Source organism: Octodon degus, unplaced genomic scaffold, assembly GCF_000260255.1.
Source record: "Octodon degus isolate 3935 unplaced genomic scaffold, OctDeg1.0 scaffold00076, whole genome shotgun sequence".
Taxonomy (NCBI): Eukaryota; Metazoa; Chordata; class Mammalia; order Rodentia; family Octodontidae; genus Octodon; species Octodon degus.
This window is the reverse complement of record NW_004524652.1, coordinates 9,313,029-9,328,636: the sequence shown is the minus strand read 5'-3', so window position 1 is coordinate 9,328,636 and position 15,608 is coordinate 9,313,029. Positions and strand designations below refer to the sequence as shown.

Here is a 15,608-nt window from a genome sequence, read left to right as displayed (position 1 = left end):
ACCACTATACTAGATCCTTCTGATCTTTCTCTGGATATATATTTAAAATATAACATAATACATTAGGGTATTTCTTATAATGTGCTTTTATTATGTAACATTTTGACCACATTTCTGTGTAATGATTTTTTTTACAAATCTTTTGAAATGGTTATATGTGTTATAGGACTATAAGAAATACTGGATTTTCACAGTACTATCAGTTTATAATGCTTCCTCTAAATTTCTGAAATTGGCCAGGTATGGTGGTACATGCCTATAATCCCAGCACTTATGAGGCTGAGGCAGGAGGATCACTGTGAAGTCAAGACCTACTTGGGTTACAAAGTGAGTTCAAGCTAGCCTGTACTGCATAATGAAACCCTGCCTCAAAAAGAAAAAAAAGGGGCAACCCATTTGGGTCCCCCTTCTGTCCTTCTCTTGGACAAGAGCTTTCTTTCCCCCCAATAAAGATGATCTGCTCTTGAAGAAAAAGAAAAAGAAAAAAATTCTGAAATTTACAGTATGAAAAAAAAGTAGGGATTAAAATATAGAGTGTGCTTGATGAAGGCTATTTCTCTGGAAATTTTTACTAGAAGGGAAATTTCTTTCAGTTTGGTAAGAAAATAATACAAATTGGGTGTCTCTTCTAAAACCTGAAATGTTGCCAGGGAGATGGCTCAGTGGAATAAGCGCTTCACGGGCAAGCGCAAGGGCCTGAGTTCAATCCCCAGTTCCGAAAAAAAAAATAAATACATAAATAAAACCTGAAATGTTCCAATAGCTTAACTGTGTTGAAAATTTTATACTTTACCTGATGTGATAGCTTGGAATCAAAATGCAGGCAAACGAAATTATATAGTTTGTATATAAAATTATCTTTGAGCTATTTATTGTGTGTAATGTGAATGAATTTTATGTTTATATTTGTATGTTTCCAAATCTGAAAAAGAAATGCCAAATCCTAAATCCTTTGAAGCATTTCTTTTATTTTCCTTACTGAATACCAAGAGTGCAATATCTTTACTTGGAGTGTTCTAATCCTTTTGTTTCAGTAGAAAAAGCACTTGCCTGGCAAGCTCAAGGTCCTGAGTTTAATCCCAGTACCACAGAAAAACAAAACAAACAAACAAAGAAAACCTAATCCCTTTTGTTCTCCATGGGCAGACACTACCTCTAAGTGTATATTTATTGGCTCTTTATCCTGTTCTATGAACTTTTAGGGATAGTGTAACTTAAAGTCATATTAGGCTGACCAGATAGCTCACAGATTAAAACACCTGCTTAGGCAGACACAGGGACTGGGTTTGGATCCTGGCACCATAAACTATGCCGGCCCCACCCTCCCGAGTGTGCTGAAACAGCCACTGAGACTGGGCGCAGTGGTTCACCCTGTAATTCCCGCACTTGGGAAGTTGAAAACAGGAGGATCACTACAAGTCCAATCTGTGTAGTGAGACCCTGTACTAACTACATAATAAATAAATAAGTAAAGCCTGATATTAATTAAAACATGTTTGAGGGTATTATTACTTCAAATATTTCTCCTGTAGGTTTCTCTTTTCTTCCTTTCTTTTTTTTTTTTGGTCAGAACCAGGGATTAAACTCAGGCCCTTGCGCTTGCCAGGGAAGCACTTATTCCACTGAGCCATCTCCCCAGCCCAAGTTTCTCTTTTCTTTCTGATAATATTGTTACATTTATGGATACATTATATTGCTTTTTTCTTTTCTTTTCTTTCTTTATGAGCACATTGTATTTGTTTATTTTTATTTTTATTTTTTTTTTTCATTAAACTTTGTTTTAATAGGTCTCAAAATTCTGTGAGATTTTTGGTGAAGTTGTTTCCTTTAAAAAGTATTGATTTTATTCCCGGTTTTACAAAAAAAAAAAAAAAAGTATTGATTTTAAAAACTAATAACTTAAAAACTGCCACACACACACACACACACACAAAAATGGTCCACAAAACATTCTCCTTTCCTTCTGAAGGTTTTATGATGCATTGTTATCATTAACCAGTCTTTATTAAACTTATATGGCCAATTGGGAGAAACAGTTCTGAGACCTGTCTTCTGCCACTGATTAAGACTGGGGTAGCAGGTGTCAGGGACAATACTAATTTAGCCTTCTGAACTTTCTGGGCAGACTTGGTGACCTTTTCAGCTCCAGCAGCTTTCTTGTCCACAGCTTTGATGACACCCACAGCAACTGTCTGTCTCATATCATGAACAGCAAAACGACCCAGAGGTGGGTAGTCAGAGAAGCTCTCGACACACATTGGCTTGCCTGGAACCATGTCAACAATGGCAGCATCACCAGATTTCAGAAACTTGGGCCCATCTTCCAGCTTCTTACTAGACTGGCGATCAATCTTTTCTTTCAGCTCAGCAAACTTACAAGCAATGTGAGCTGTGTGACAATCTAGGACAGGGGCATAGCCAGCACTGGTCTGGCCAGGATGGTTCAGGATAATCACCTGAGCAGTGAAACCAGCTGCTTCCACTGGTGGGTCGTTTTTGCTGTCACCAGCCACATTGCCACGCCGGGCATTTTGACAGATACATTCTTGACGTTGAAGCCCACATTGTCCCCAGGAAGAGCTTCACTCAAAGCTTCATGGTGCATTTCAACAGACTTGACTTTAGTTGTGACATTGACTGGAGTAAAGGTGACCACCATGCCAGGTTTGAGAACACCAGTCTCCACTCAGCCCACAGGGACAGTGCCAATACCACCAATTTTATAGACATCCTGGAGGGGCAACCAACCACAAAGGCTTGTCAGTGGGGCGAGTGGGTGGGAGGATGCAATCCAAAGCTTCAAGCAGTGTGGTTCCACTGGCATTGCTATCTTTACGAGTGACGTTCCATCCTTTGAACCAAGGCATCTTAGCACTTGACTCCAGCATGTTGTCACCATTCCAACCAGAAATTGGCACAAAAGCTATGGTGCCAGGGTTGTAGCTGATTTTCTTGATGTAGGCGCTGACTTCCTTAACAATTTCCCAAATCTCTTCTGGCTGTAGAGTGGCTCCGTGGAATCCATTTTGTTAACTCCAACAATTAGTTGTTTTACACCCAGTGTGTAAGCCAGAAGGGCATGCTCACGGGTCTGCCCGTTCTTGGAGATACCACCTTTAAATTCACCAAGGCCAGCGGCAACAATCAGGACAGCACAGTCAGCCTGAGATGTGCCTGTAGTCATGTTTTTGGTGAAGTCTCTGTGTCCAGGGGCATCAGTGATGGTCACATAATACTTGCTGGTCTCAAATTTCCACAGGGAGATGTCAATGGTGATACCACACTCATGCTCGGCTTTCAGCTTGTCCAACACTCAGGTATACTTGAAGGAACCCTTTCCCATCTCAGCAGCCTCCTTCTCAAATTTTTCAAAGGTCCTTTTGTCAATGCCACCGCATTTGTAGATCAGATGGCTGGTGGTGGTGGATTTGCCAGAGTCCATGTGTCCAATGAGGACAATATTAATGTGGGTCTTTTCCTTTCCCATGTTGGCTTCGATTTAGTGTTGGCTTTCACTATGCCTGTGCTCTCGTGGCAAACTCGTTGCAAAAAAGAGAATATATTTATTGAAAGAAAGAAAGCTCCTGTCCAAGAGAGGGACGGGGGGGGTGTCTTTATTTTTATTTTTTATTAATTTTATTGAGAAACAAATAGCAGTGAGACAGCTTCAAAACTGATTAGTAGGACAGTTTCAATAATTAATACATTGCATATTGTTGTCTTCGTAGTGGTTGTTCATAGTACAAGATGCAGACATGATATCCTGTCCAAATGCAATTACTACAAATCTTTCTAATTGAATTAAGAGAAAGTAGCTGTATATCTATCCTATTTTGTATATACAGATACAAAATGGTCCATCATTAAGTTTAACATATCAATATTTGATGGAAAATACCTGTTCCATGTTACGTCTAAGATGTTGGATATTCAAACAGATAATGAGGTTAAGCTCAACTGCCTATGTTATAGGGTAAAAATATCATTAAGCTTCTCTTCCGGAGGGTTAACAACTTAACTTTGCAGACCAAAAATTAGAGAAAAAGAACAGCTGTAAAGACAGCCAACATTTTGGCCCGAACCTTTCAAGGTCAAGTGAGGACTCAGTACATAGGAGAACCTGCACTGTAACATCCTGTAACTTAGTTGTGTCCCAAATTTTCTGATCAAGGAGGTTATGGGGCCACAGAGGAAAGTGATCGACGATGTAGAGGGTGCCTAAAGAGAGTCATATGGAGAGAAAACATTCTCTCAGGCTTTCATAGAGAGCAAATTGGTCAAGCAATGTCTGTGACTCATCCACATCACTGACACTGACAAAGAATCTACAAACTGCAGTACAGGGTTTCAGGGTAAATCTGAGGGGATTTGACTGACCCTTGGCAGGTACAAAAGTTATATTTCTTGTTAAATAGGTCTTGCTTTATCTTGGTCTTAACCATCCAGCAGAAAAATATAAACAAGGGGAAAAAAAGTAAAGCCATATTAATATGCTGAGCTGTAAAAGACTCAAGTCAACAACTTTTGACACTGCTAGTCCTATGGATAACCCACTACTATTATGGACTCCTGAAATATATTGGATTATTTTGCTGAATTCATGCACCTACGATATTTAAATGGCAATGGAATACCCATCTCTGACAAAGCTAAACAAAAAGGGGATACAAATGAAGGACCTTTTTCTTTTCTTTCTTCCTCTCTCTGGCTCCCTCTTTCCTTGTCTCCTTCTCCCCCTACCCTGTTTGTGCTGAAGATTGAACCTAGGGCTTTGCACATCCCCAGACCTTTATTTTTCAGTCTTTTGAAATAGTTTCACAGTTAATGGATGTTCTATTTTTTTCTCTTATTTGCATTTCAGCTTCAGGAGTTTCTCTTTAATCATATTCAGGTGTACTTATGATTTCATCTGTGAGTGTGTCAATTTACTTGATGTGACATTATTTATGTTACAGTATTGCTGATGTTTAGTATTTCCTTTTGATTCTTTAGAGTTTTAATTTTTGTTGTTTTGTTTTTGCAGTACTGGGGATAGAACTGAGGACCCTGCACTTGCCAGGCAAGCGCTTATTCTACTGAGCTATCTCCCTGGCCACACAGTTTTCATTTTTACATTCTCTATCTGTTCTTATGTGTTATCTTTTCCATTAGATCCTTTATATATTAATCATCATTACTTTAAATTCCCTAAATAATTCCAAATCTGACTTATATCTGAATCTAGTTTAATGATTGTTTTGTTTAATCAGCTGAAGATCTTTTGATAGCATTTAAGCATAGCTTGTCATGTTTTATTGAAACCTGAATGTAATATATTAAATAGTAGGACCTGAGTAAATCAGTTTTTTAATCTGAAATGTTATATTTACATGACTAGGAGGTCATATTTGTTTATTTTGATGTTTCATTTGCATTACTGAGGGCTGAACCCAGGGAACATTGTGATTTTTATTTTTTATTTTATGGCAGGGCTTCACTAAATTGTCCAGGCTGGCCCTAAACTTGTGATCTTCTTGCCTCAACCTTCTGAGTAGCTGTGGCTACAGGTGTTCACTAATATGGACCGTCTAGGTTGTGTTTAATGCAGAACTATTTTGGTGACAAGGGCCTCAGTGTTATATAGTTTATTGGATTTTACCCTGTCTTGTCATCAGTTCAGACTAGAGAGGTTCATTTGAAATTTGGTTAGCCTAAAAAGAAAAATGAAAATGTCTGAACATATTTTATTGTTAGCTGCTCAGCTCAGCTGTATGCACTCAGGTGGCAGTCCTCAGTCCTTAGCCTACCCATTTTCAAAGATTTTCTAGGCCACTTAGTCTCCCACCATCCCTTGTGGCAGTATACACTCATACCAAAATGCATGATAGTGGCTATGTGTTTATATAACCAATGACCTTGGTTATATAAGTTAATTACACTGAGACTTACAAAGTATACCTGGTCTGAAATCTTACTAACTTGGACTTAATGTCTGTCAGAAATCACCCTCACACAGATTGAACCAAAGTGTAGCCATGTTAGACTTCATTTTTCCTTACACTTCCCTGTTCTCTATGGGCTTAACTGTTCTTTTCTTTATTTTATTTTCTTTCTTTCTTCTTCTTTCTTTCTTTTTTTTTTTTTTTTGTGGTACGGGGATTGAACTCAGGACCCTGCGCTTGCCAGGCAAGCGCTTATTCTACTGAGTGATCTCTGCCCAAGTGTTCTTTTCTTAGAGTAAGTGGTTTCCAGCTCTCTCAGTTGTAATTATACTGAAATCCCCTTTGTTGTGATGGAAAGGTATTTGGAAGGGGATGGAGTCTATAATTTTATGATGAAATCATAGTGATTTTGTTTGTTTTATTTTGAGTTTTTTTGAAACAGGGTCTTGTTTCTATATATAGGCTAGCCTCAAACTTAGGGCAATCGTCCTGCCTCAGCCTCTTAAGTGCTGGGTTTACAAACATGCAACACCACACTTGGATTGTTTTGTTTTGTTTTCGTAGTTTTCAGTTCCTAGGCTATGATCTTTAGAAGTATTTCTGTGGTTTTTATTTCCTTGCATGATTCATGAAAGCTCGAAGGCTGAGAGCTGACTATATGCCCTTCCCCAGGTTGGATGAGTCTGTTGTACAGTTTACACTAGAAGGCAAGTCACTGTTGTGGAATGCATTCCAAGTGTATTTAAAAATGTATCCTGGGGCCAGGGAGATAGCTCAGTGGAATAAGTGCTTGCCTGGCAAGGGCAAGGTCCTGAGTTCAATCCCTGGTACTACAAATAAATAAATAAATAAATATAAAAATAAAAATGTATCCTTTTCTCCTGCTCACTAAATTATGTTTTCGGATCTTCTCTGATAACTTGGAAGAGTTCCTGAAAATAAACCCACAAAAATGTGGGACATGGCTAACATTGGATGCCGTGAGTTTTTATTTATCCATATCGTAGATATTCAGACCCCAGGAATTTGTCATCAAAATTAACATTTAAGTGATCCTAATAATTACAGAGTACTCAGCTTTTTTTTTTCCCCCAGGCAGAGTCTTGCTATGTAGTTCAGGCTGGCTTTGAGTTCACTATGTAGCTCAGGCTGGCCTTGAACTTGGGGTGACCCTCCTTCCTCAGCGTCCTGAGTGTTATAATTACAGTCATGTGCCACAATGCCCAGCTACCCAGCCTTTCACTCAAGCAATTTGAGCTCAGTTGTATTCTGGTGTGGGGTTTTTTTTTTTTTTGTGTGTGTGTGTGTGTGTATGTGTATGTTAGTACAGGTTATACAGGGTCTCACTACACAAATTTGACTCATGGTGATTCTCCTATTTTCAGTCTCCCAAGTGCTGGGATTACAGGGGCGTGCCACCAAGCTTAGTCTCAATCACAGTCTCAGGGAGCCCTGGGGATGGGAACTGGATGGCATGCTGGGGATCAAACCCTGCTCCCTGCGTCTGCCTAACCAGGTGCTTTAGCCCACTGAGCTTTCTGGCCAGCCTTGTATTCTCTGTATTAACCTCTATCTTTCTTAGGTGGCAGTTTTGTGCTGTGATCTCAAGTCTGGTGGATCTTTCTTAAAAAGCCGCTGATGAAGACTATATGTAGTTTATGTATGTAAACTAAAGAATTCTTACAGGCTAGGGAGATAGCTTGGCGGTGTAAGTGCCTGTGTGGCAAGCGCAAAGTCCCAAATTCAGTTCCTGGTACCAAATGCCATGCCAGCCCCAGAACTTCGGTTGTGCCATGTTTCGCCATGCAGGCCCCAAAATTGGGTGCACACCTGTAATCCCACCACTGGGAAGACTGAGACAGGAGGATCACTACAAATCCAAGCTGCACAGTGAGACACTGTATCAAAAAAAAAAGTGCTACAACTCAATAATAAGGAATAACCCAATGAAAACTTGAGTGAAACTTTTTTTTTTTTTTTTCTTTTTTTTTGAGACATGGTCTCACTTTGTAGTACAGGCTGGCTTCAAATTCACAACCCTCATCCTACCTCCCAAGTGCTGAAATTGCAGGCATATACCATCATAATCAGATGGTCTTTTTTCTTAAAAGTATATTTTTTAGGTATAGAGTTCTAGGTTTGGGGGCCTGCCCCTTAGCTCAGTTCTTGAAGTGGCTGCTTCAACTAAGCAGTCAGGCTCAGGTTGCTGTGGTTCTAGCCCTACAACTCAAGCCAGCCAAATCTGCCCTGAAGACATTCAGAGCAAAAAAAAAAAAAAAAAAAAAAAAGAATTCTAGGTTTACAAACTTTTAGTACTTTAAACATGAACCTCACTGACTTCTGATTGCATTGCTTCCAACTAGAAGTCTGTTATCTTTATCTTTTGTCCTCTATATGTCTTTTTTTCTTTGATGCTTTTAAGATTTTCTCTCAAGACTTAATACCTTAATTATCACGTGCCTTTTTCTGTATTTCTTGTTCTTTGATTAGTTGAACTTTTGAATTCATGATTTTACAGTCTTCACCAAATTTGGGAAGTGTTTGATCATTATTTTTTTTTCTGTTTCTTCTCTTTGCTATCATTTGCATTTGTTTAGATATTCTGTTACCCATATATTAGGTTGCTGGAAGCTTTCCCGTGGTTTATTGATGCTCTTTTCTGTTTTTTTGTTTGTTTGTTTTTGAGTCATCTCTCTTTGTTTTCTATTTAGGATATTTTTAATTGTTGCATTTTCAAATACACTAATACTTTTTTTCTGCAATACCTAATCTGTCCTTTCATTAATTATTTAATTTTTTCTTTTTTTGAGAGACAGTAGTCTCTCTATGTAGTTCAGGCTGGCTTTGAACTCACTATGTGGTCCAGGCTGGCTGCAAACTCACAGAAATCCTCCTGCCTCAGCCTCCTAGGATTATCTGTATGCCACCATACCTAACTTCTTAATCCCATGTAGAGTATTTTTTTTATCTCAGTCATTTTAATTTTTATCTTTAATAATTCAATTTAGATATATTTAAAAGATCTTCTATGTCTCAACTTATTAAAACATGGAATATAGATATAAGGACATTTTTATCTTTTACTGCTAATTCTATTATCTTTACAGTCTAACATATGTAAGCAGCAGAGACCGCCAGGCTTGAGTAAAGGCAATATGAAATTTATTGTGCCTGGGTACAGACAGAAAACTTGATAAGCCCATCTGCCATGAACAAAGAGAAGTATCTCCTTTGTAGGGATGGAGGGAAGGCAGGGGACACTAGGTAGGAAGACCCCAATGAACATCTGTGATTAAAGTTTTCTGGCAATCTTGTATCTCAGTAGGTAGAGTTCATTCAAATGTGGGTTGTGAATTCTTGGTTGTCTCCAGGAACTGCAAAGTTCCTTGTCCCTTCCTATCTTCTGTCCTGTGTTTGCTGATGGCAGTCTCAGGTGCTGAGCGGGATTCCCTGCAGAGAGTAGTGCTTCTGTTGGCAAGCAGGCTAAGAGCTGGGAGAGTCAGGCCAAGTTGAAGACTTACCCTGGTAGGTTTTGATTGGTTGATTGTCTGTGTTAGTGTAGGTTCTTTTTCTTTCTTTCTTTCTTTCCCCCCCTTTGTTGTATGTGAATTGAACTCAGAGCTTCCAATTAAGTACATCTCTACATATTTTGAGACTGACAAATCACTGAGTTGCCCAGGCTTGGCTTGAATTTGTAATCTTTGAACCTTACCTTCCCAGAATGCTAGGATTACAGACATGCATTACCATTCCTAGATAGGTTAACATTTCCTCCTCCCTCCCTCCCTTCCTTCCTTCCTTTCTTCCTTCCTTACTTTGTCCTTTCCTTCCTTCCTTCCTTTTTCTCTTTCTTTCTTTCTTTCTTTCTTTCTTTCTTTCTTTCTTTCTTTCTTTCTTTCTTTCTTTCTTTCTTTTTCTTTCTTTCTTCATGCTTGTCAATCTTTATTGGATTCTAGGCATTATGAAAATTATTATTGCTGGTCTAATCTATTTTATGCAAATTTTTAAAGATATTAAATAGGGTATCTATAAACATATTTAGTAAAATTAAAGGTATTATATGAATACAGTGTTTTATATGTGTTATCATCTTAATATATCCATTGTACATGGGTCCTAAGACCTTGCCTTTTAAGAGACCAAAATCTGTTGATGCTCAAATCCCTTATATAAAATGGCAGAGTATTTGCATTTAAATTACACCCATCTTTCTGTGTACTTTAATCTCTAGATCACTTAATAAAACTAATACAACATAAATAATAAGAAAAAAAGGTACATATATGTTTAAATCAGAACCCTTTTTTTCTGAAGATTTTTGTTCTTTGGTTAGTTGACTCTGTGAATGCAGAACTGTATACAGAGGGCTGACTATACTATTTTAAGAGTGATTGTTTCTTACTTAGATCTGAAAGTGTATCCAGTTTTTTGCTCAGTTTGGAAGAGTTTTAGGATTTTGTTTAGATAGAGTTCTCTGGAGAGATTTGGAGATCCGTTTGAAAAGACAGAAACTTCCAAGCATGATGGTGCATGCCTGTAATCTCAGTACTGTGGAGGCAGAGGCAGAACTGTAAATCTGAGCCCAGTCCAGCCAGTTTAGCAAGTTAGTGAGACTCTGTCTCAAAATTTTATAAGGGTTTAGCTCAATGTGAAGACTTTGTGTCTAATCCTCAGTACCAAAAAAAAAAAAAAAGTAGACACTTATTTCTGACCAGATGGGTTAGATGCACTGATAAAGACATTAGAGCCTTCTTTTCCGAAAATTAATTTGTAAATAGCCAAGGTGTCTATTTTTGTCTAACTATAGGAAACCTAGAACAAGGCAGGTGAGTACCTTTAACTAGGCAGGAGAATAACTTTAACTTACCAACTCAGCAAAGCCTATGAGAAGAAAAAATAAGGCACAAACTGTTTTAGCCACCTAAAGAGAATAGTGGAAAGTGTGCTGAACTAGAGATTAGAATATGTAGGCCAGTATCAAATCAGTATGTCATCCAGTGCTTCTTTTAGTTAAGATACTGAATATCTGTTGTCTTAATTACTTTTTTTGTTGCTGAGACAAAATACCAAAGTATTTGGTATTTGTAAGTTAAAGTTAAGGGAGGAAAGATTTATTGTAGGGGCTGGTGAGATGGCTCAGTGGTCTAAAGCACCTACTTGGAGTAAGCTTGGCAAAGCACAGTGACCGCGGTTCGATCCCCCAGCACCACATGCCAGCCAGCCCCGCCCCCTGGTGGGCTGAGCTGGCCACACACACACACACACACACACACACACACACACATAAATAAATGTTAAAAAAAAAAAGATTTATTGTAGCTTACAGTTTATACAGATTTCAGTTCATAGTTGGCTGGCTCCAAGGCAGGGTAGCATGGCAAAAGAGACACAGTTCATGGTAGGCAGAAGACAGCAAAACAGTGAAGTGGTGGAGAGGCAGCAAGTGACAAGCAACATCAGCCCTCTTTTTGTCTCTTATGTTCTACCAGGGGTACAAGTCCTTAGGTTGGGTAGACTCACATCCAGGGTGGGCCTTCTCATTATCCACACCCAGAACTATGCCAAGCCAATCAGTGGACTAATTTAGTAACCATACATCCTTGATTCCAGCACCACATAATGCTAGCATGGCACACTGTAGATCCAGGCTCTGAAAAGCCCAACCTATGACTCCATGCGGTTTTGGAAGGACATATAGACACAAGGCAAGACATCGTTGCCTTGACTGCACTGGTCTGGGGATCTGGCCAAGATCCCCAACTGCCTATATGAGGGGTATGGTGAAGGAAGAGGAAAAAAAAGAAACAAATTTAGTAATTCATAAGAAGGGTGCTAGGAGGTCAATGCCTCAGGACAGGCAGAGACAAAGATATTCCAGTCTTGCCACTATTTATTGAGTGTACATGATAATCAGAGAGATTATTGGATGATCTAGAGGGTGGAGGGGATTTTAAGCTAATGGGGATCTTGCCCTGCAGCATTTTCAGTCTAGTAATCTTAGGGTTAGTCTTAGTGGATGGGAGAGGAAGACCTAGCAACAGTGGGAAATCTCAAAAGGGTGATGCCAATAATCTCAAACCTCTGTTTAGCCCTTAGGGAAAAAGAAGGTAAAACTAATCATTGTGAGTTTGTGATCCCCAGCCCATCAAGATGCTCCTGTCTTTTCAAGACCAGCTTAAATGTAATTTCCACAAGTCCTTAGGAAATACTCATTTTCTTGTCCTGACTGGGTTAATCTTCTGAACATCCCAACTGTGTCCTGTTTAACTTGGTAGCACACCCAGACATCAGTTTTATAGAATCAAATTTTCTAGAACTCATTTTTAGGTTTCTGAAGATGTTATCATATGTCTAGTACTAGGGCTAAATTTCTTCTTAGACAATTAGAATGAGAGAATTTTTTAATGTATTTTTTAATTTTTTAGTTTTTATCAGTACATAATTTCGGTACATATTGATTACATTTATTATGGGGAGTGTGTACATGTACATAATACATTTTAATTCTTACTTCCTTCACCCCTCTTTTCCCTCCCTTGGCCTTCCATCTCTTGATTTCCCTTCTCATTTTTAAAAGATCTCCCTGTTTCCTATTATATTTTTGTTTAATTTATTTATACTTTGGGCCCCTAAAAGTATAAATAAGAGAAACCACCTTACAAGTATTTAAACTTGTATGTCTGATTTATTTCACTTTGCATTATGGTTTCAAGGTGCATCCATTTTCCTACAGGTGACTCAAATTTAACCCTTTTTATAGCAGAATAGTACTCCCCTGTATATATAATACCATGTTTTCTTTATCTGTTCATCTGTTGATGAACATATAAACTGCTTGTAAAATTTAGCTATTATGAATTGTGTGGTATAAATATGGGTAGCACCACACGTATCATCACTGTACATGTATCACTATAATATGATATCTTAAACTCTTTCAGGAAGATACCTAGAAGGGGCATACTGGGTTGAGTGGATTTTCTATTTTTAATTTCTTGAGGAAGTTCCCTGTTAATTTCCATAGTGGTTGTACTGGTTTACATTCCTACTAAGAATGTAGAAGGTCCCCTTTATTCTACTACCTCCCCAACATTTGTGATTTTTTTGGAGTTCTTGATGATAACCATTCTTTCTGGAGTAAGATAGAATAAAAATGTTGTTTTGATTTCCATGTCTCTAATGGCCACAGATGCTAGACAATTTTTTATGGACTTTTGTTCACTTATATTTTTTCTAAAAAGTGTCTGTTCATTTCAGTTCTTCATTTTTTTAATCCAAGGGGGAGGTCTAATTTTTTAGGTTCTTTATATATGTATATTCTTTTCTTCCAGCAGATTCAATATTTCTGTTTTTATATATGTCTTTGACTCATTTTGATGGATATGTATTTAGAGATGTATATGTGTAGTGTGTATGTATGTAATTCAAGCTGCCATTGAATTTTTTATGTAGCCCAAGTTGGCCTGGAACTCACAGAAATCCTCCTGCCTCAGCCTCCTAAATGCTGGGATTACAGATGTGTACCACCACATCTGGCTCGCCTGACCTATAGATCCATTTGATCTGAGTTTACTACAGCATGAGAGATATGGAACTAGATTCATTCTTCTGTGTGGATAACAGTCTTCCCAGTACTGTTTGCTAAAGGAGCTATCTTCCAGAGTGTGTTTTTGACCTCTTTGTTGAAAATCAGATGGCTAAAAGTGCCTAGGGTTGATTCTGCATCCTCTGTTCTGATTCTTTGATCAATGTGTCTATTTTTGTGCCATTGCCATGCTGTTATTATCACTGTAGCTTTTTATTTTATTTTACTTTATTTATTTATTTAGCCCCACCTCCCCTGTAGCTTATTTATTTATTTATTTATTTTTATTTATTTGTGTGTGTGTGTGGCCAACTCAGCCCACCAGGGGGCGGGCTGGCCAGCATGTGGTGCTGGGGGATCGAACCGTGGTCCCTGGGTTTTGCTAAGCTTGCTCTAAGTGGGTGCTTTAGACCACTGAGCCATCTCACCAGCCCCCCTGTAGCTTTTTAATATAAATTGTTATCCAGGACTGTGAAGCCTCTTGCTTTGCTCTTATTGCTCAAGATGGATCTCTTCTGGTTCCATATGAATTTTAGGATTGTTTTCTCTAGAGGTGAATGCTGTTCTTGTCTTGATTGAGATTGCATTAAATCTATTTATCAGTTTTTTGTTTTGGTCTTTTTTGAGACAGGGTTCACTATGTAGTTTGGCCTGGCATTGAACTACTACTGGCACTAAACTCATTTTGTAGTCCAGGCTGGCCTTGAACTTCCTGCTTCAGTCTACCACATGCATGTACCTTCACACTAGGCTAAATTTGGTTTTTTGTTTGTTTTGTTTTTTGAAACAGGGCTTCACTTTGTAGTGAAGGATGACCACAAACTATGTAGCACAATTTGGCTTAACATTTGGCCATCCTCCTACCTCAGTCTCCCAAATGCTGGGGTTATAGGCACGTACCACCACACCAGGTTTAATTTTAGAATTAAGGTCATTTTGACAATGACTGTTCTGTCTACGCAGGAACTGATATACACCCATTTTCTGATGATCACTTTGATTTCCTTTTTCAGAGTACTATAGCTTTCATTATAGAAGGTGTTCCTAAGTGTTTATATTCTCTTGAAGCTTCTAGTTATGGTATTCTCTTTCTAATTTTTTTTCTTGGTAGATTCATGTTTTGAATTGTTTTCTTTAGCTCAGCTACCTTTTTATTAGTGTATTCTGTAAAATCACTTATTTTGTTATGAAATCTGTTATCTGTTTAGTTATATCATTTTTGAAATCTTGGAACACTTTATTGACTGCTTCTGTCTTTTTTTTTTGTCACTTCTTATAATTCATGTGTTTGGCTTTTATTCCCTCCCCACTGATGTTTTGTGGGTCAGTTTTGGGAAACTAGGAGTTTTTAGATACAATTAATGCAAATCAATAAATGTAATACATCAGATAAGCAGAAGCAAGGACAAAAATACTAGTAAAAAATGGAGTGAGTAGTAAAAAATGAGAGAAAAGGAAAACTTGGAAATGAAACTTTTGTAAATGGGGAGGGGAGGGAAATGGGGAGAAAAAGAAACAAGTTATATTATGTACAGGTACAAATGCTCTATGATAAATGTAATCACTATGTATATCTAAAATGTACCAGTAAAATCTGATTTAAAAGATGGAGAGCCAAAGGGGAAAAATGAAAGTAAAATTTGAAAAATAAGGAAAAAGGTAAGGAGAGAAAAGTGAGATAAAGGATCCTATTAAAGAGTAAAGAGGGCCAGAGATATAACTGAGCAGCACAGTACCTGCCTAGAAAGCATGAGGTCATGAGTTTGATTTCTGGTACCAAAAAAAGAGTAAGAGAAAACTAATAGCATACATAAAGTAATAGAAGAAAATGAGAGAGAGAGAGAGAGAGAGAGAGAGAGAGAGAGAGAAGACTAAATGAAATTAAAAACCCAAAAACTAGTGAAGAAAAAGAAATGAAGCAAAAAAAATTCCTCCATGCTTTTGAGTGAGGGTTTTTTTTCTAGAATCTGCCATATTGGACTCGACTATATATGGGAAATGGACAGTGAGTCACTGCCCAATCCAGTTTTGTTTTCACTCTCACATTTTTATGTGTAAATGCTGAAATCCTGCCCTGCCTTTTTTTTTTTTTTTTTTTTTTT

General features: G+C 38.0%; 1 protein-coding gene across 4 annotated transcripts in view; it reads left to right on the top strand.

The window, feature by feature from the left end:
• Nucleotides 1–15,608, top strand: part of Tmem116 (transmembrane protein 116) — an 82,600-nt gene that overhangs the window by 31,378 nt on the left and 35,614 nt on the right. The gene's annotated exons all lie outside the window — the stretch shown is intronic.